Source organism: Nyctereutes procyonoides, unplaced genomic scaffold (genome assembly GCF_905146905.1).
Source record: "Nyctereutes procyonoides isolate TBG_1078 unplaced genomic scaffold, NYPRO_anot_genome, whole genome shotgun sequence".
NCBI lineage: Eukaryota > Metazoa > Chordata > Mammalia > Carnivora > Canidae > Nyctereutes > Nyctereutes procyonoides.
The window spans coordinates 4,687,743-4,710,534 of NW_026575035.1; the positions used below are offsets into that span (position 1 = coordinate 4,687,743).

A 22,792-nucleotide genomic window follows, 5' to 3' on the forward strand; every position below is an offset into this window, starting at 1 on the left:
TGGCCCTGATTAAGCACCAATCACAATTCTTCCCCACACTTCAGTCCCCTCAATGGGCAACAGAACAGAAATTAACATTTACTGCAACCAGTGCTATCATCCTAGGGGACAATCGCATTCACTCAGTTTTTTTCACTGCAATACGTAATGAACACCATTTCAAATACCAGTTTGATGTTATCAATCCTGGTGAGTTGCTCATCTCTCAACCACTGCCTCAATCAACATCTCCCCTGGCTTAACAAATCATACGCAAGCACTACTGATGAAAATCCTTCAATCATTTAAAAAAAAATCTTTTTAGTTTTTTTTAGTTTTTTGCAGGCAGGCATCTCAGACCATAAATTCCCTTTGTTGAGAACAAGATGCACTCCGTAAAGTCATATCAGTTTCTGGCAGCAGGATAAGGTGCCAGGGAAAAGTTGGGCATATATATATATTGGTGAAAATGCATTTCTCTTCTGTGTGCAGGTGTTGTGTGTGTGTGTGTGTGCCCACTTATATGTGTGCCTGCAACCCTCAGCTACTGTAATAGCAGCTTGATTACAGTTTAAGCTTCTCTGAGTCCCTGCAGATCTCTCCATTTGCAGAATGATGGCACTGTACACAACAGTTGAGTGGTCTGAAACTTTAGTATTTATTTTCAGCCTATGACATAGGCACTGTCTTGATTTTTATGAAGCAGGTAAGCAACCTTCTTTCAAATCTTGAAATTGAAGGGACTCATAACTTCAAGGCAAGTAGCCCCTTAATTTAAAAGTATCCACACTTTCACATGTGCTGGCAGTTTCTGAGATCTGAAAGGTTGACGTTGCTCTGTTACATTACATATTATTATTGTTTAAGAGAGACATGCAGTACCTCACTCTGGATGCCCCTCACCCTGCTATATTCTATTGCATAGACTTCACAGTGACAGAGAGCTAAGACGAAAACAAAATTCTGGGCTCACCAATATTAAGTATTTTAGAAATTCCTTTTTAAAAGTTCTTATCAAAGAGAGACATCATTGAAGGTCACAGACATATGAAGTATGAAAGATAATTTCTTAATACTCTGTACCGTAATCAAATTTAATCTTGTCCACTAAATCAGAAAGGAAGTGATCAGTTTAAAAATACATCAAAAGATCTACATAGATGGAAAATGAAATCAAAATTCGTTTTGGTATCTGCAATGGTTAAAATGACACTCTAATTGCTCACGAATCAAACATCACAAAGCTTAGTGTGTAATTTTAATCATTGATGAGCTCCAGGTTAATTATCCTCATGGCATGCATGCAGCTTTGAAAACCCACTAAATAATCTGATAACCATAAGCATGAAAACCTAATAATTTTCTAATTAGTCCACAAATATTAATGTTTACCTGTGCAGTTACCAAATCTGCACAATGTGTATACATACTGAAGGCAGCCAAAATGCCTAAAATATAATGCCCTGCTAGACTGAGGGAAATGAGGAAGTCAGGAGGAGACTAGAGAGTTGGAGTGAAGGAGGGTGCCAAAAAATACTGAATTAATGATCCTAGATTAAAATGAAAAGTTCCAAAACCCAGGGTGTCTTCCTCCACCCCCATAATCAGATAACAGGCTGGTATATGGAAGAAAATTCACCTTAATTACAAAAGTAAGAAAAGTTTCCAAGCACTTTACAGCTTTGTAAAAGAGTTTCTAGGCTACTTTTATTACCATTTTAATTCTGTTTTACCTATACCCCTACAACAGTTCTCAGCCCACAGAAACACTTGCTAGAATTATTACACACATGCTGAATACACCTCAAATGAGTTGTATGTAATGTGTGGTTAATAATTTTGGCCAGACGCCAAATGGACACTGCAATGTATCACCTCGATATTTCTTAATATGAAGTAGATCCTATCTTTTTATTTTATCTTAATAGAGCCAGAAGTAACTTTCAAAAATGTAACATTATTGCTATGTGAAAAAAATTACGAAAACTACACTGAAGAATCCATCACAGGTCAAAGCAGTAGGATACATCTTGTTACAATACTCCCACATAAGTTTACAGGAAATTGCCTATCAATTTTTTCTCAATAAGCTACACATTAATCAGAAACTGAATCAAATACATAATAAGTCTTCTATACAATCAAATTTACATTTACATTTCATTCCCAAAGCAACAATGGCAAACCTATTTGGATTGATACAACTAATAATAACTGATTTTTTAAAATTTGTAGCTATTGACTATGACCATGGCACTGGTTGCCAGTATATTTTGATGGAGTCACTTTAGTTTGTGCAGTTAAAAAGTTATTAAATCAGTATATTCAGTGATAAATATGATGCCAAGTGATTTCATTCTCATCAATGTTAGACAAGATCTTTCTTTTATCAGTATGACCCATTTAGGAAATCTATACCAAAGTTTTATAAGTCCCAGTAAAAAGACCACAAAGACAACCATTTAACTTAAACCACAGATTCATTTCAAAATGACTGCATAACAAGTAAACTCACCATAAAAGCTGCTTCTCTATTTAAGCTGTTTTCTTTTTAGTTTTTACCAATTCTATTCTCTATTGCCAAGCATTCTATTTTTCAAAAAAAAACACCAAAGTCCTTAAGAAATCCCAGAAAGAAAAACTGATAAATTTTAATGCTAAATTCAGAACAATACATACCTGCTGGTCTGCTTAGAATATGTGTACACATTTTTTGGTATTCTCACTAATTCACAAGATCAGTGACTTTGATCATGTAAATCCCTTTTTCAGAACTAATGGACAATATGCAGAAAAAGAACTTTTATTGCTAGTTCTGCCTTGCTTTCGTCCTGCAGTCACTGCTGCCTAAACTCAGCTCTGCTAAATGACCAAACCCACCTACAAGGAGTCTGGCTAATGAAAGAGGGTGCTTTCTGAACAATAGAAGAATTCCTTTGCATTCAGAATGCAGAGTTCCCATTAGAACCCAAAATCAGAGAGGCCAGTTTTACCTCTTTTTTTTTTTTTTTTAATTGAGATTGTCCCAGCCCTCCTCTACGGTCCAGTGAGACAGTGCTTGTGAAATGATTAAAAAGAACGTGATCTGATCAAGAGGACAGAATAATGGGAAAGGAATGCTAGGTTAGCCACTCTGCTAAGTGCTGGGAAAGAAGACCAATGTGCCCCTTAGCCTATTGTTTTTATTCTCCTCTGCTCTTCAGCCAACCTCCTAGCACTTTGAGTCTTTATTTACTCCATTTTAACGGGTTAAAAGTTGTCCACTTACAAGAGAATTTGGTAACAAGTAACAAATCCTAAAGAGAGAGAGAGAGAGAGAGAGAGAGAGAGAGAGAGAGAAGAGAGAAAAGAAAAAGAAAAAAAAGAAAGGGAGAAAGAAAGAAAGAAAAATCCTTGAATTATATCAAGTTTCCAAAAGGTCATCACTGTCTCTGCTGTGGCCTTTTCCCCATTCCAAATCCTCTATCAATATGTCATAGTGAGTTAGGCAAAGACAAAAGAGAGGCGCAGTGTGAAAACGGCACATATATCTAATCCTGACAAAGCAATGAATAGACCTTCACAAGTATAATTATACTTGTTTATTTGTTGCCACGTACAGAGAACTGATGAAAAAAATCCATCAAAGTGGTATTATGCAGACACCAAGAGCTTCTTTTCTTTGGTTGCTAAAGCCACATTGAGGCTTAAATTCCTTATTGTTAAATTCAGAAGAAAGAAAAAAAAAAGATTTTTGGCTGGACTTTTTTTTTTTTTTTTTTGCATCAGTTGCTGACAGATCTTTTGTGTACTAGGCTATATTAGCTCACACCGCTACCTCATTTTTACCCATGTTGGAATTCATAATTACAAACTACTGTACAGAAGCTTTTAAAAGGGTGTGGTGTGCTGACCAGAAGAGGGTGATGAAATTGCCCTTTTCTCATAGTCTCTCTTTTGATATATCAAAACACAGGTAAAGTACCTGTGTGGCAGCACCCTTTACGTCAGAATACATCTTTGATCTCAGTCTTTTAAGTTGGTGCTGGTGGTTTTCTATAGGCAGCTTTCTCTGCAATTTGCTTATTTTAGTATATGTTTAGTATTTCATAAAAGATTACATAACTTCTTTCCCATTGCAGTATTAAAAATGTTAGCAAGAAGGAAGGCAAATACAAGGATGTCAAAGGATTGAAAATATTAAGTAAAAAGATTTCAACTATTAAGGAGCCATTATGTTCCAATAGACACTAAATCAAATAACTTAACAAAAGCACATTTTTAGAGGTGGGGGGGAGCCAAATAAGCTTTTTTTTTTTTTCCTTACAGGATAGAAATATATCAAAGTAAAAGCAATCTGCATAGTTAATGTTTGTGAGCTTTACAATTTAAAACAGAAAAGCTGTAATTTTTCTTTGCTGGCAATCTGGAAACACTCTGGAGTTAATTACAGCTGATTCGGAGTGAACCACACAAACAAAGACCAGTCTATGTCCAGACAATTATACTGCATTAACCAGCTTAGAGCTTCCTGCTGATGTTTCAGGGCTCTTCTGTTACACCCTTCTACCTTCCCAGCACGAGAGAAAATGCTTCTGCAAGAAGGAATTAATGAAGAGAACTGCAAAAGAATGTGTGACGACCTCTCCTGACACGGCAAAAACTTTCCACCCATGTCACGACAAAGGGGAGAAGGTAATTAAGTTTGAATAGAAGGATGTAACCAAATATATTAAGCATTTAAAATAAGCAAATTTTTAAAGAGGGAAAGTTTACCAAAAAAAAAAAAAATGAGTGTGCAAGTCAACTAAGTCATTTCCCCTTATTTTCCTCATTAAAACCTAAATTAGCTATTCAATGCAGATTTATTTCCTACTCTATAAACAGGACCCTTGTGATTGGCGTAGTGTTCTTCTCCCTCGCTTCTCTCTCTTCCTCTCCTTCTCTGCCCACCTTCATTTTCTCTCATTTCCTCTCATGTCCCTAATCCTACATGGACGTCTAGTGGCAATTACATATCATTAAATGCGTGTTGGAGAACTAAAGAGAAAAGGTACAGTTTTCCAGTGAATCCAACAGTCCTTGATTTGTACAGTTGTGGAAAAATGGGAATTTTACTCAGTTTTCTTCACAACTTTAATCAAACTCCAGTGACTTTCCTTAGAGAGAAATCAATAATCTCTCCTTAACCAAATTACACTATTATATGACTCATTTTATTTGTTTGCTTCAGGAAAATTTCATAATCAGTGAGCAAGATGGACTCAATACTTTAGCTATCCTCTGTAAACAAACTTTGGTACTTCTAACCAATCTAGTTGATTTCTAATTTTCTTATTCATTCTAATTGAAAATGAATAGTTTGCATTGGTGTGAGACAAGGACATGAACTGTAATTATGTTCAGTGCCTCTTTCTGATTCCTTCTTTGATACTGTTTTGCTAGTATTCCAGCTGACATTGGGGCTTTATAGTGATTGCTTCATTAAAGGGTAAGGATGTCCTAATCAGCTAAAGCATTACTAGAAAGCTGTTGTTTGCCAATACTATGAGAATATACTGGCTTTTTTTTTTTCTTTCTTTCTTTCTTTATAGAAGAAAAAAAGGTACATCTGAATGCCAGTTACCCAGCCATACTTAAGTATTAATCATCTTCTCTTTGTCTCAAATATGCAAAGTAGGATCAGAGTTAAATGACTATATGATCCTTTTCATTTTTCTTCCCTAAATAAATGTTAATCTACAAATCAATCGTGTTATATTAAAATATATATAAATATACTTTCAGAAAATACTAAAAGGTTGTGTAAATTACACTCGATTTTGCAAAGCATCTCAATAATGGAAGGAATCATTTTCCCTTAGACTCCTCTCCTACAATCCCTACTATATTTGAAAGTTCAAGTCAATAACACTTCTAAATAGAAAGCTTGAACATGGAGCCTTTTAGTTTTCCTTGGAAAAATATGGACTGTATCAATCATTTTTAAAGATTTGTAAATAATATTTGCCATGTTTTTATGCTTATATTTCTAGTCTTCTAAAATGTAATTGAGTAATCGCTCTGTTTTTTTTTTTATTTATTTTCGCTCTGGTTTACACACAGAGTGTTTAGTAGATAATCATTTTAAATTGCCACATAATAACAATTAAAAAACTTAATTGGTTTTATAAAGGCATTTGTAACTATAGAATATTTGACTTCAAAAAGAGATTTACCAGACCAGTGAAAACCATCCTGCACATATATTTTATCTCATATACAATGTGAAAACAATATATTCTAACATGTACAAGTATTTTTTCCTTCTTTATCTATGATATAAGGTCCATTATTGAACTACTGGTAATTAAATACCTAAAGGGAAAACAATTGTAATTATCTGAATTTCATGATTTCCACCAATATGATCTCATAACCAATGTAACAGTTAAGTGTAAAAGGGTGAATACATTCTTACTTTTCTAAAAAACATATATCATTCTTTGTAGGCTAAACCTACCATAATTATTTTCATAAAGCTAATTACAGGTCAGGTATTCCAACAAACATTCCTATTCCCTGAGCAATGACTTCAATGACTTCACACGATTTCAAAATAGTTTTAATGAAGAAAGCTATATGCATAAATTTTAAAATCACTACCAAGTACCTCTTATTATACAATACTCCTGGAGTCTACAAAATACAAGTCTCTTTTTATATCCCATGTAAATATTTTAAATCATTTTATATTAAAAACCACATAGGACCAACATAATAGAGAACATAAGTGGAATGCCAAGTTTTCTTCTGGATGAAATATTGGCAAATTTATGTTTGATCACTAAGATTAGTTGGTTATTTTATTTCTGTTATGAAGAGCCCTTTGTTTGTGTGTGTGTGTGTGTGTGTGTGTGTGTGTGTGTGTGTGTGTGTTTGGCCTGAAAGTTAATTTGACTGCTGTCCATAAGTGAAGTGAGCAATTCAGTAATTAACTTTTGTGTTTTAAATGTATGAACTTTAATTAGATTTCATTATAAACAAACAAACGTCAACCATAATTATAAGCTCCTTGGTTTACCCACATATTATCCCTTTTCAAACAAACTTGATGTCAGACAAATTAAAATCAAGCAGCCAGCAATTTTGAGTTGAATTTTACATGATCTGCTGGTAACCTGATTACTTTAACTTCAATATCATTACAGGAAAAGTATTTCAGGAAAAATAATGACAAGAATTCCAACAGGAGACAAGCTTAATTGTATTGATTCAAAAGATGCATGTTCATAGGAACCATGTTGAAGGAATAATGTTATCTCAAATCTACAGTTTCTATTAAAATGAAATTGTCCAGCATGAAAGAGGCAATTAAGATTAGTGTCTGCAGAACTAGAGATACTAAACTAACTAAATAATTATCTGGGCCCAATTATCTTATACTTTAAGTAGCAAAATACCAGTGTGGAGCAACTATAAGGCATGAGGTTTGCAGGTTTATTTACTGACTGGTGTATCTATTAGGACCAAGAACAAGTGGAGCTGTCAGGACATAATGAAGGTAAATGATTAGTTAGCACCAAGCCTGAACTCTTCTTCAATGCAATAAGAGTTAATTAAAGTTTACCACCAAACATCAACCAAAGCAGGATGTTGATCAGGTTTCAGCATTAAGTGCAAACAGACAATAGTTGGCAGCAATTAGTGCAGCTATCAAATGACATGCAATGATAATTATACATTTAAAACAGCTAAAGAGCTGGGGGAAAAAAAGTAATCAGCTTCTTTGACGACAAATACTCAAAGGGCAGGAAACAGGTATCAGATTATTTCACTTTAACACTGTAAATCAATAGAATTAAACAAGAAAAGGTTGTATGGGTACATTATCTGAAAGAGAACAGTTCACTGGATTCAAAATGAAATAAATCTGCTGTATTGGTCTATCAAAGATAAGAACTTCTGTAACTAAAGAAAATAAGTTACTTTTCAATTAAAGTTTCAGAATGAAGTTTGTGTAAAGAAAGTTTAGCTTCCTAGTCTTGTGTAAATTCAACAATGCAACAAGTATTTCACTATCGTTACTGTTATTTAAATTAAGTATTAACTTCCACTCTAAAATACTATCAAAAGTACTTTATTATGTCTGAACTTACCTCTCTGTACTCAAATATTATCTCCCCCAAAAGGCTTTTAGATGTTAGATCTAAATTATTTCTTAACGCAACCAAATTCAAACAAACGCCATATATACATATTAAGTGCATGTTACTGCAGGTCTTCCCTTGATGCCATTCAAATCTATGCCTTCAACCTTGCTGAACTCAATGAGCCTGCATATACCACATCCCTTAAAACAATTTTTAATAAGTCACCTCATTCTTTTCCATAGTTTCTGGCCTGCATCCTAGAGCACAACTCTAGAAATGCACCCATCCTCATGACCCCACCTCTCCACCTTCCCAACTAATTCTGTTATGCTAAGGATTTGTACACAGTGCTGGCTAATCCCAATATTTCCCTGGAGCTAAATCTAAGCCATGGCTAACTCCCAGCACAAAAATGTCTCTCTCCAAAAGCCCTTTCGCCCCCTTCAGCACTCATACACTCATTGGTCCTGACATTTTCACTTCAGCCATGACAAATGAGCTGATGACTCTGATGTGATTGCATGGGAGGATGGCTTTATCTAAAGATATATCATTAACTCTCATCACCATCTCCTAATATGGCTCTTCTGGGTTAATGTGTTGTGAAAATCTGAGGAAATTTTTGTGTAAATATCTGCACTTTAAGTAGTAAGAGACCAACTTCATCAAAAGGAAAAAAAGAGAAGCCAAAGTGGACAGGATGGGGGGTGGTGGTGAAGAATAGCATTAACTAAATGTTGCTCTGGGGATTTAAGTAACTCTACTCAACCTCTGCCCCAGTGCAAACCAGCCAGCTGACTGTCTCTTAAAGGTCCCTTCTCTTCGACATGGGCGGCTGGAACAGAGTGTAATTTGTGAAATGGCACAAATAAAGAGTCTCAGATAAATATGGCTAATCAATCGGCAAGCCCAATTTTTTTTTGTTTTTATCTCAGTGTAGTAGTACATATTTTATTCCTGAACCCTTAATTTCCTATATTATTAAGTCTCTCTAAATTCATTTTAATGGAGAAAGGGATTGTCAAAACCCACTTTACTTCCAGATCATTGTTATTCTTCAATTAGAAGGAAGCAGTATTTTTCCAACCATTATTAAATGTAAAACTTTTCAAGCTTCAAAGGAGAAGGGAAAAGGAAGCTTTTCCATTTAGCATAAATATCACAACCTTTAGGTTGAGTTAGAACCCAAGTTCCAGTTATGTAGTTCTTGTTATGTATACTATGGAGTTTACAGAGTAGATACTTGTTATAACCTCTTCTCTCATTTCATCTGCGAACACACAGCCAATCAGAGTCAACTGTAGCATAACAGACCTCAGGAAAGGAGGTCAGGCTTTGAGGTAAAGTGCTATTCACTCTTGGACCATGCAAGGAGCTCTTTATTCCTGTTCTTATTGGCATCAGTCCCCCTTACTAGAGCAAGAACAAAGCCAAGTGCTCGTGTGAGGTTTATGAATAAATCAGAGGTGAGCCACTGTAAGTACTGCCCATGATTTCCTTGTTGACAGTGAGCACTTAAACAGGCTTCTATGACCAGTGACTTCTGGCAAACCATAATGATTCCTAATCTGCACCCTGCTTCATTTCAAGAACTAAATGACCCACCCCATTTTTCCTGCAAGTTTTCACCCTTCAAGCAATTCTTGTCTATCTTGAGCAGCTTAACTTTACAATCCCAGGCAAGTCAGCTTGTGCTGTGGTCATCTTAGAAATTGTACCAACCGAAAAATCTTCCTTTGCTTGGAACAATTGCACAAATGAAAAAATCTCTAGCATTACAGAAATTATTCTCACATTAATATTACAGAATTTCTGGATATGGGAGCAGCTAAGCCAACCAAGGTGAAAAATGCTAAATAATTTACTGAAGGGCACATACACATTAGGTCTGATCAGCTAGGCTCTGAAGTTATGTGATATTTCCCAGGAATTTCTGAGCTTCAGTTTCCTTATGGGTTAAACGAGAAAGTTATGCTATATCCCTTCTGACTACAGCAATCTATGGTTCTAATATAAAAACCCATTTAGATTGCACAGAAGATAGTTTTCCCTATGGAGTTTTCCAAGACAAGCCTAGATGTTTTTAAGGTTGTATATTTCTTTTCAGCATCTAGATTTCAAGAAGAGAGGCAGATTCCAGTAGAACAGTAAACTGAAATTTTCTATTTATATTTTTAACTATTATTCATTTTTTTCATTCATTCAATAGGTATTTCATTGAGCACTAAAGATTGGCCAATTGTATCTGCCACAATACAGTGATTAAACAGATATGGTTGCTGCCCTCATGGAGGCTGAAATTTATTTGAAGAAACACTTAAACAAGCATCATGAAAAATGCTAAGATGCTAATTGTTTTTCTGCCGGTGAAATATACCATTATCCTATCTGTATTCAATAAATGTTTAGCTCTATATTAATGTATTTCAAGTGAATTGTCAAGTCCAGGGCCACTCATAAATGACCAGAGCATAGGCAAGACATACACTTTTGTTTTTAAGAAAAATTTTAACAAAGATCATGAGCCACACATGTTAAGCAAAAATCAAACTCAAAGCTGGAAATTTACAATCCAAGTATACTTACATTTCCCAGTAAAAATGCAAACAATAATTTCAAATGTGCATCTTACATGTATCACAAGGGGAAATTATTATGAATTTAAAAAAGAAAATCCATAATAGAAATGGATTTTTATTGTTAGATAGTCCAAAAATTGTATTATAAATTTATTAACCCTTGTCATGAATCTTATCATCTTTGAACCTGAGTTCTCCTCCAATGAATAATGCATTATTATAAAAAGATAAAGGATTGTGATTTTCTCCAAGAGATAAACCAAGAGTCTCATAAGTTGGCCGTAAAATCCTCCAAGAAAACTTAAAGGTTGTATAGTATTACTGGATTATTAATAACTGAATCTCTTCTCTAAGTTGGTATAAATCTTGATCGACAGGGTACCATATAATAGTATCTGTACTATTTTTGTTGCACATCAAAATATCATAATGCAAAAAAATATGGAAAGGTATTTCTATGGCATCTAATCCAGTTTGGGAAATCCTCTAATTCTAAGGCTTTCAAACAAGCTGGGTCAACAAGACTGAACTAAGCATTGCGGTATCTTCTATGATTGCATATAATGGACAGTCTGGAATCTTGAGTTCATGTAGATAGACTAAAGTCTGAATTATTTAAAAATGGTTCCTGTTCTAATTTGCTTCTTAGGAAAAGACCCAGAAATGCATTAAACATCTAAAAGCCCTCGAAACCAAACCAATTTATGATGATGGAGTGGCAGATAATGAGGTGGGGGACTATCCAGGTAGATGCCATCTAGGTATCTGTCAATAAGAATACACCTTTTATGCAAACCTGTTTCCTAATTTCTCTTTCTGTTCTAAGAAAGAGGGGCATCCCTACTCAAAAGAGCTATGTAGACTTGATTTATCAAATGTTCTTTGGTTGAGCATTACAGTAAAACCAACTATTGAAAATGAAGAAAAGGGGAACATAAGGTATCAGGCTCTGTCACATTTACTTATTTTAATGTTTGCAACACTTTAGTGTTAATGTAATCTCTACAGCAACTTTAAGATACAAATGAGGAAGTTGAAGCTTACAAAGATTAAATCATTTGGATAACGTCACCCAAAATAAGAATTTAATTCAGGTGTCTAGTAGCTCTAAAAACAATTTCTACTGGTCACTGAGTTGTCAAAAACAGAGTAGATTTTCAAAAATCTAAAGCCTAAGTTAAACTCAATTAAAAAGGAACCCAAGCCCTTAAAAATGCTGTCAACATTCACATACTTGAATTAGAAACACCATACTGAATTTTTCTATTTTGTATATAAGAACTTCTCAGAGAATTTGGGAGTCAGGAAATTTCTGTTCCTGTCTTTGAATGTAAAAAAAATATAATACAATAAAATGAAAAGGAATCCAAAGTAGACAGAATCAAAAGAATGTCTGTTTTTTACTGTGTCATGCTTTCTGTGCACTATGCTGCCTTTACAATATCACAGCATTGTCTTCATTTACTTTCCCTACATAGGATAGAAACTTATTCTTCGTAACATCGTGTTCTTGATTATTAAGAATACATTTTAACTCACTGAGATCATCAGTAGTACTTTTATGAACCATAAACTCTTCTTGACCATTCAAAGCACCTAGTCTGACCTCCTAATTGACCCATAATTATGCTTATTATTATTATTTCCACAGTGATAAGATGCCATTCAGATTGTACTTGTCTTCTTTTTGTCACAGAGAAATCCATCTCTTAGAAGAAACAGTATCACCGTTGGATTACCACTGCACATTTTCCTTTTCTTCTCTATTTCTACCACCATACTCAGTTAGGAAACAAACCTTTTTTCAAAACAGCCAATATAGTTGTGTGACCATTGGTCCTAGAGTTGGGATATCTGAGTTTTGTCCTGACATTTTCCTAACTTGCTTAGTTACTCAACGATGACTTCTCCTGAATTCAATATCTCATATTTTATAATGAGCTGGCTGAACTGAATTAACTCAAGGGTATTCTCAGGCTTTTGCATGTTGATAGTTTGCCTTACAAACCTACCTGCTCTTTCTTGTTGTGATGATGATGTTGGCCAGTTCTTAGAAAATGAAAGGAATTTAGTCTACAGAGGGAAAATTTCACAGGCTACCCCTATGAATACATCTAGAAAGGAAAGAGAGATACTAACACGGAAAGAGGGTCGGTGTGTGTATACGTGTCTTTATACTCCTAGCATGGATGTACTAAGCCAAAAGAGATGACTCGTTCTCAATTAAGGAGTGGGCTTAGAAAAACTTTAAGTTTTACTTGCACTATTCCTAACAGTATGGGGGGGGGGCGTACTAAGAACTGAATCTTAGAGAATCCACATTAATAAAGCCTTTCAGATTTAATTAAGGTACTTTGGGAAATGTTTGGGCTTCTTCAATTTACTTTTCCAAACAGACGAATTTTAAGATTCTCCATAAACCTCTCTCTTACAAACTTTTGTTTTGTTTTGTTTTTAACAGTACAACCAGGTGGCACACACTAGCTCATATGTTTTTGTATTTTAAATATTGTTAAAGCTATGGATTTCCTTTCTTCTTTACAGTGAAGGAAAAGAATTTTATGGACAGTTATAAAATGCATATTTTAACCCAAAAGTCAATTTTCCCTGGTTAAAATGATTTAGATCTGAGTAAATACTTGCAGAACGCTTTCTGTTTTTATAGCTAGAATACAATGGAACCTATAAGCTTTGCCTTCAGAGGTATGTGCTATAGGGTACCATTCAGAAATTATCAACTGTGCACTGTCATATCCCCAGGACAAGCAAACAAGAGAAATTATCAATCATCGAAATCCATGATGCTGGCGTGCGAACTCCTGACCTGAATGACTAAAACACCTACTCAGGACTTGTCTTGGACCATTAGGGCATTATGACATATTAACCAAGTCAAGCCACCCAAATTCTTAAATGTTGTTTATTTTTTCAATCTCTAGAATGTTCAAATGGCTAATTATATCAGAGATAAGTTACTTGCCAAATAGGACTTTGGTGTCAAAGCCATATTTAAGTTGTGTGCATATCTTCAAAAATGCCTGAAAATGGCAATTTTTTTTCACTCACAAACCTTTGAGGGGAGGGGAGGGAGGAGCAGCCATTCCTGGACCGAAGATTGTTATGTCAAACGTGAAACCATATCAAACTTTCCAAGCAACTTGTGAACCTCTGAAACTAGGGAATTAACAGAACATCAAATCCAGTAAGATCACAGGGGCACAATCCTTATGCAAGAAAATAATGCCATTGAGCCCTCATTAAAAGACCATTTCGTCCTTAGCCATCAAAGACTGCGAATGCACTAAGATCTTGGTTATATCATCAGGGATAACTAAAACAAGTGCCAAGAGAAATTGTGCACTTTTAGTTCTCACATGTGTCCATCTGTTCACATATAAACATATATTCTGCTTTCTGTCTGATTCCTAAAATCTTGATATCAGAATACCCTGGGCTTTTGCCCATTTCCTAAGAATGCAGACATCACATAAGCTACTATTAACCCATGTGTGATCCACTTCCATGGTGGCTGGAAAGCTGCCAGTTACAACACATGGTGCTTGGTTAACAATGTCTTAAAATATAAATGAATTTATTTTTTAAATTAACACATTTTTCTTATGGAAATACCTTAATAAGCCCTTCTGCATGTAAAACAGCCTCCATGTGGATTTTTTTTGTTCTTTTAAGACTTTTTGCAAGCGTATCATAAAGTTAACCATAAAAGTTTCTGAAACAATCCAGAATTTCTTGACAAATTTTTAAAAGGACTCCAGTAAAGAATTTTGGTGACTTTATATAACAAAGATCAAACACTTTTCCTTTACAATATTCTGTACTCAAGAGGCAACCCTTATACTTTAATTTACGTGAAAACACTTCTGATTTCCCAAGTTTCCAAGTAACGTTCTTAACAGTACCTCAGCAACTGAACTGCGAAAGTGATGAGGCAAGCAGAAGTTCTACACTCTAGAAACAAAACAAGTTAGGTTAATATCTGGTGGAATCTTTCAGTCCTGCTCTGGGGCAGCCTTCAATGGCTCATCTGTTGTGACCCAAAACCGGAAAGAGGTTGTTTAAAACCTATACATATAAATAATTATCTACACTGCATTTGATTTACATATGTACAAAAGAATCAATTCCCACCTTTCGAAGTGTCTTAACACTTATGGTATTTTAACTGCCCTAATTATGGTTGAAGAAACATCATTAAGAGCCCTGACCATGTTGGCAACTGATATACAGCTCTAACTAGTGACAAGAGAAAACCTTACTGCCACTGTCTCCAAAAATGAACATACAACCCTCAGACACTTTTAAAAAGACTTATCTAAAAATGAAATGCACAGTATACCTACAAAGCTACATGAAGATGAATTAAATCCTAAGAAAATAACTGTATCCTCTTCTACTAGCCCCTCCCGACCACAAAAGCTGATGGGCCACTTAGCACACTTAACATTGCCAAAAGTCAGGATACACAACTCTTTCCCAAATGAGGTGCTCTACCAACTGAGACAACTATTTATAGCCTATGGGGGAGGGCGGAGGAGGAACACCATATATTTCCATCGTTAACTAAATTAAATATCCACACCATACTCTTGGCCTCCTCTGAAATAACTGTTTTTGACAGCAAAGTGCTGGGAATTCTCGATACTCAATAGTCAATATTTGGCTAGCCTAGCATGTTTCTGAATACTCTTCTACGTACAAGCCTCTGTTTATCATCCTCTAGCTGCACTATTGTCATACATATTACTTCCCAGTGATGATGAAAACTCAGGGCATCTTATAAGTTGCTGAAATCTGAGCCCCTGCTTGTTTTCTCAAGTCTTGGACAAACATAACTTTAGAGAGAGCAGAGCATAGGCATAAAGAAAGAGGGGCCTGCATTTTCATCTTCCTTTCATCTTAGTCATTCAGTCAGCCATTCAGAACCCTATTCAACAGAGCTTTTCATTATGCAAAAAAATGCTAATCCTTTTCCGATGCTTTCACACTTGTATAAACCCCCATTCCTTCAACTGAAAAGCAATTATATCAGTTTACCTTTCTGTCAAAAACAGGATTAATATTCCAATAACAGAATCTCCTTTCTTTTCCTATCTTTTTGCTTTAGGAAACTAGAGATTATTAGTAGAGGCATTCTTAGGACAAGAATACATTATTTTAAATATGATGGTGTTAACCAATGAATGGAAAAAGGAGAATGATCATAAGGAGAAAAAGTCCCCCCAGTATACTGCAGAAACTCTTTTCTGTGACAGAACTGACCTTCCCTTTGCAGATGCCCAAAGAGACTGAGACTCACTCTGGTCTATTAATCAGAAACAAATTATGAAAGAATGTAGTTGGACTGGTTGACACTATCCTGTCTTGGGAGACTCAGTAACAGCCTAGTAACAATGTCCTCTTCATGGGTAATGAACAGCCATGACAAATGGGGCAGAGAAACTATTTATTTGCATATGCAAATTCTCACACAAGGGAAACATGTACAAACAAGTGTCATTGTAAGGTGGATTAGGCAAACAACGCTTTCTTTTTAGGACATTCTGCAGCCCAGAACATTAGTCAGCACAATTAAACCAGTCTCCATGGAGACTAATGAAATTTCACCATGGTATGAGTTAAATTAGATAGCTAGTTATGTGTTTCCACAATCCAACTTGAAATCCATTATTGTTTCAGAACAATACAGCAATTGTGCCTAGCTGATCTTTGCCAGCTCAACAAGCTCCTAAGTTGACAATTTGCATATGTTAATATAATTAAGCACTAATTACATGAAACTTGTACATATTCACATGCACTTTCCCTGGGCGCTTTTCAGTTTGAACCTTGGCCAAGTCTTTAACCCTTAGAATGGTCTTAGAGGATAAAAACTCTGCCTGTGGGTACAGCCCCTAGGCAGACACAGAAAGGTTCCTCATTTATAAACACAAAGCTTAACCTGGCTTCTCATATTTCTAGCAACAATGACAGAAAATATTTTGTGATTGTGGTGGGGACCAGGGATGAGGGAAAAGGCCCGGGGTGGGGGTAGGGGGCGGTTGGATTAGTCTTTAAAGACTTATAACGAATATCTTCTCATAGAAAAGCAATAACATTCATTTCAAGAAAATGTTAAGAATTTGCTCTCACTGACATTGTGGAACCTTGGGAGATGAAAATGGTTTGACAACAGCAAAAATAGCAAGTAGAAAAGGAAAAGGGAGCATCAGCACCTAATGAGCTTTACATAAATATATGCAGAGGCAATTAAGCAATGTTAATTACTATGACAGCAGTTAATTGAATATAATTAGATATTTTAAGCCACTGAATAAAGCATAGTTAAGATTAATTTTATTGAGATTAATTGTAAATAAGGATAGATTAACTCTATGTTTTGACAGGCATAAAAAGTAGTTCTGCAAATTAAGCAGGAGCGTGGCCACCAGTCCAAAAATCATATATTATTTTAATGTCACACCTCAGAATCATCCCCTCAATAAACATGACTTTTCAAACCCAAACAGACAGGAATCTTGAAGAAAAACAAACAGCTTGCAGAGATTAAAGAGCCTTTTGTCCTTTTTCATGTGCATTTCTTTTAACAGACTAAATTAAGCGAGTCTGGTGTACGTTTTTTAGGAAGGAACATTTCACACTGAATGGAAAAAATGTTCTATCACATATGAAATTCGTGCAGCTGTGCGGAACTTGGTCCAGATGGTTTTAGACTATAAACCACCACCAAATGATAGACAGTAGGCCTTCCCAAGATTATGTGATAAAGTCACAATCTTTTATTTTGACCTCCCAAATTTCTGCTTTGTATTATTTCCAATCAAATCACATATTTTCTTTAACAAATGTGTTTCTCCAAGAGAGTTAAAAGAAACATTGTGCCTACCAAGTACTAGAAATAAGTGTAAAATGAATTGGAGAAGGCCTCCTTTAACAGATATCAGCTAAATCATTCAGCCACAAAATGCAATGATAGCTATGACAACAACGTATGCAGATGACAACACTTGATTATTACTCTTACAAACAATGGTTTCTAGACATATTTCTTAGGAAAATACTGCTAAATGAAAATGCCCTCCCAAATACTTTCACACCAAGCCAATTCATGCACACTCTTTAAGGAAATTAACATAGTCCTCAAGAATGCTGAACAAATCACTAATAAGAAAGGAACTTCGATTGATTTTGAAATAAATCAATAGGTGATTAACATAATATTTTTAAAGCAGCAGAATGTGTGTGTGTGTTGCATAAACATATATATTATATTTCCAATACCTCTTAGCTCTTAATCGAACAAGGGCTTTATGCTATTGAGCATGCCTCTATACTCCCTCACAACTTCTTTAGGATGCCCTTAGTCTTTATAACAAAAATCCTAAAATGGTCTGTGAAACAAGACTACGACAAGCCATTCTGCAGTGAAAGATTTTAAATCATCCAGCCTCTTCTAATAGACTTGAGACTTATTGAGGTAGAAACCATAAAAAATGAAGAAGGGAAATTTAATCCCTGAAATATTGATTTGCACATTAATATCATATAGGCAGAGGGCAATTTGGCTTCGTGGAAATGACACATTGTCGACCCTTGGTGAAGTCAGAGCCAATCTAACTGCTGAACATGTCTGAATCTCAAGAGTTATTAAGGGCTTCCCTTCTTGCCTTTATGACTTTTCTTCAGCCTACCAATGCAATCTTAAATGTATTATCTTTAAGAAATAATTGTAAAACCTCAGGGGTTTTCCAGTTAATGGAAGGGAGGCCAAACCACATCAGATTCTGAAATGCAACATTAAACCCTTGCAATCAACAAAACCACCTCAATTCTCATCCATCCAGTGGAGGATCTAATATTGTTATTAGAGATAATCAAATTTCATTGTGTAAATTTAGGCTCATGGTCAGAATGAAAGCAGTAAATTCTGCAATATTAAACAGCGATTTTCTCAGCATCCTTTATGCTTTCCTTTGCTGGTGCAGCATCTTTAAAAATAATCCAACTAGCTCAAAATTAATGAACAGACTTGGGCTCATCTGCTAAAAACTGCTAAAGATTACAATAGAGCTGAACATGTTTCCTTCATTTTTAACTTTTAGTGGCAACTTTCACTTCCTAGACCCACAGCCCACTCTCCCTGTCCTAACCCCACAGTTGGTGCTATTGCTTTGACTTACACAGCTGGTTTACCTGACCTTTCTTTGTTCCTTAGGTACATTTCACTTTTCAGATTTATGGTATTTCCCTCATATTTCATTGGCCCTATCTTCATTGCCATAAAAATGAAAACACTTAAATATGAGTTTACTTTTTTTAAATCCAAAAGCAACCAGCTATTGAATAAATACACAGTGATGCTCTTTCCCCAGTTTATGCCATAAATATTAAAACCATTAAAAAAATAACTATATAAACCTTATGATCCCCACACTGAAGCCAGGTGCAAGAGGTTAAAACAGCTGGCTAGCCATCTTTTATTTTTGTGTGCCTTCCTGCTGATTGAAACCGCAAACACTGAAAACTATCAAATATTCCCTTAAGGATTTTCTTTTTTTAAGAAGAGGAAGGAAAAAAGAAAAACCTTCATTTTCTGTAATATGCTCCTCTGTGGAGAAGAAAAACTCTAAAACACAATCAGTCACAGAGGTAGTGCAATAATTCCAAATATCTCCTTTCTGTTGTATTTAAGCCATCATCTCTAACAACTTCTATACACAATTGTTTTTTTTTATTCTTCAGTTAGAAAAGAGAAAAGAGGGGAAAAAAGAAAGAAAGAAAAGAAAGAAAGTCTGAGCTTGCTCTGTCAGTTTTGCCAGTAAATATAAAGTAAAACAAATGTTGATGGCACCGAGAGTGTTACATACCCGGGCTGTGTTTTTGCATTGCTCTCAATGGAAGCGATCGATGCCCGTGTCACTGTCGCGTCCCAATCGCAGCCAAGTCTCAGCCTTAATCTAAGCAACACCCGAAAAGGCAGCGGCAGCCGCAGCCTCTCCCTGACTCTTCCATCCATCCACCCAACTAAAAATATAATACTACATATGAGCTTTAACCACTCCACGTTTATAGGGATCAAGCCACTGAAAATCCAGGAGAACACAATAAAAAAAAAAAAAAAAGAACCCTCCTTCTGTCTCTTGTCTCTCCTCTCTCTCTCTCTCTCTCTCTCTCTCTCTCTCTCTTCCTCTCTCCTCTCTCTCCTCTCTCTGTCTCTCCTTTTGCCATCTACATGATCCTTGATTAAACATGGAACAGAGTTATTAAAAAAGGGGGGGGGGAAGGACTCAAGGAGAGGAAATGCAACTGTCAGAAATCGGGACCGCCAGATTTCCTGGTGAACCTGCCTCTGTCTGAGTCAGTGTCAATCCACCATCTTCCGCCAGTGAACTTGTCTTTGGGTTTTTGTTTGGTTTGGGGGGGGGGGTTGTTGTTGTTGTGTATGTGCTTTTTTGGGAAGGGGGGGAGGGGAAGGCAAGGTGGGGGCTGGAGGTGGGGGGGGGCGTGGGGCGAATGTGTGCCTGAGTGCGTGTGGAGTGTGAGTGTGTATGTGTGTGTGTGTAGGGGTCGGGGTGGGGGGGGTCCGTGTTTGCGATCTGAACCTTTGGTACCTACAAGGAGGGTGTCTCACCGAACGGTAGCTAAGATCTCACCAGAACCGCGCGGAAGTGAGGAGTCGCGGCCAGAGGCGCCCGCTGGAGCCTCCTCTCTGGGCCGGACCCCAGCCCGAGCCGCCAAAGGAGCCCCCCGCCCGGATCACAGGTAACAAAAGAAATACACACCAGTGCACCGGCTTCCGTGGGGGAAGGGGCCAGGATGGGGAACCCTCAGGAACTTGGGCATCGGCACAGAAACTTTATACAATTCCATGAGACATTTTATTATCATTATCATTATTAAAAAAAAAATTTTCTGATAGGAAAGAGCTGAAAGAATGGGGGGAGGAGGGAGTGAACTAGAAGTAGCAGGAAGGCGAGACCCGACGCATTCCAGCCCCTCTCCCCTGTGCTGCTCCCGGCCGGGAGGCGCACTTGATGCGGAGGGAGGCGAGGAAGGTGAAGTTCGTTCGTAGACAGGGAGCCTCTTTGGGGAGGGGGGCAGGGGATACACCAGTTCTCACGGCCGGCCACAGCCCCCCCCCCAGCACACACACACACACACACACACACACACACACACACACACGCACCCACGCACCCTCTTTGCCCTTTGCCAAAAGGAAAGGGAAGATTCCTGACCCCGAGCGGCTGGCATCCGTCCTCCGGCGGCCGGAGCGCGGGGCCGGGGCTGCCGCCGCCGCCGGGTCCGCGGCCCCGAGGCCCGGCGCCCCCGCCTCCTAACGGACCTGCCTCGGCTCGCCGGCGCCCCGGTCCGCGCCGCCGCTCCGGCCGCCGCCGTCTACCTGCAGCCCCAGCCCCAGCCCCAGACCCAGCCCCCGCTCGCGCCCGGGCCTCCGGGAGCCTCCGGGAGCCTCCGGGAGCCCCCCGGCCGCGGGCGTGCGGACCCCCGGTCCTCCGCCAGCCCCGCGCCCCGAGCGCCCTTCGGGGCACTTGCGAGAGGGAAGGGTGGGGGCGGGAAGGGGAGGAAGAAAAACGAGGCTGGATACGGAGGATGGGGGGGAGGGTGTAAAACAGCAGACAGAGGCGGGGGGGCTTCAAGCCCCACGGACCAGCGTCCAAACTTTCCGAGGATGAGCGCGGAGGAAGGCTCATCCCGGCCGGGCTGCGGGGGCGCGGGGCGCGCGGGGACCCCTGGCAGCGCCCGCGCCGCTGCGGGGCTGACAGCTTCCCCGGCGCCGCGGGGACGCCGCAGGCTCGCGGCGGAGACAGGACCCGAAAAGACAGGAAAAAGGAGAGAAAACCGCTCGGCCGAACGTGGAGCAGCCGCCACTTAATCCAAAAGTTAAATGCACCCCCCCCTCCTCCAAACGCAGCCCCCCCCCCACCACCACCACCAGCAAGAAAGTGGAAAATCAGGTCCCTCGGTGCCCCCTCCCTCTTTCAGCGGAGCAAATCCTCGAGCCAAAAAAGGGGGGAAAGAGATAGAAAAGGGGGGCAGAGCGGAAGAGATGGTCGGGATGAGGGGATGTGTGCGAGAGCGAGCGGGAGCGAGCGAGCCAGGGGCAGAGAGGGAGAGAGGCGGAGAGGGAGAGAGAGGGAGCGAAATATCAAAGATTGTGCAAGATCAGGCTGGAAAGATAATCGATACTCGACCTAAATTTAACACAAACTACTCAATAAAAGTTAAAGAAAAAACTTACTTTCCATTTCCCCTGCAGTTCCTACTCGATCTTCGCCTCTTTTTTTTTGTTTGTTTGTTTTGCTTTTTATTTTACTTACAGCTGATCACATCCAAGTAACACGAGAGGGTTTCATTAAAAAAAAAATAAAAAATTAAAAAAAAAATAAAAAAATAATCCTCGAACTTTATTGGGTGAAAATAAAAACGCTGAAGCAGAAAGTGGGGGGCATGGAGCGGTCCTCGGGGGTCCGGGAGGAGTTAAAGCATGTGCCGACCGCGGTCTCGCTGTTTGGTTGTGAAGGGGTTGGGAAAAGGAGGAAAGGAAATGAAAATCCGATATGTCTTTATTCTGCTAATTATTATCGTTTTAGCCCTGTTTAAAAAAATGGCTGATTAAGTTGAGTGCGCATGTCTTTGTGTGTCTATTCCCGATATGCACTCTGGGAATGAGAGAGGAGAGTGAGGGAGAGGGAGAGGGAGAGGGGGGAGAGAGAGGTGTAATTAGTGAGGTGATCAACATTCCCCAGACTGCAAATGACGCGCAGCCCGGACTCGGAGCAGCCCGGGAGCCTCGCGGCTTGCAGGGCTCGGAGCGCTGCGGCGGGAGCCCGGGACGCTGCGACCGCGGCGCGGGCAGGGGATGGGGATCTCCGGGGCTCGCACCCCACGCGCCCCTGCGCGCGCGACTCCCAAACTTCATTAGACACACACACACACACACACGCACACACACACATACTCTCTCTCTCTCTCTCTCTCCCCTCTCTCTCCCCCCCTCTCAGCAAAAAGGGAGAGAAAATAAAACATAAATACCAGCAAAGCAATGCCCTTTAACCAGTCGGATTTTTTTTTTTTTGTAATTTT

At 38.3% G+C, this 22,792-nt stretch overlaps 1 protein-coding gene across 1 annotated transcript in view; it reads right to left on the bottom strand.

Annotated features, from left to right (window-relative positions):
• ZFHX4 (zinc finger homeobox 4) overlaps positions 1 to 22,249 on the bottom strand; it is a 180,053-nt gene extending 157,804 nt beyond the window's left edge. The window contains exon 1 of the mRNA XM_055318424.1: positions 21,948 to 22,249. The gene's annotated coding sequence lies outside the window, so the exon portion shown is untranslated. The remainder of the gene's footprint in view (positions 1 to 21,947) is intronic.
• Positions 22,250 to 22,792: the final 543 nt, after the last annotated feature.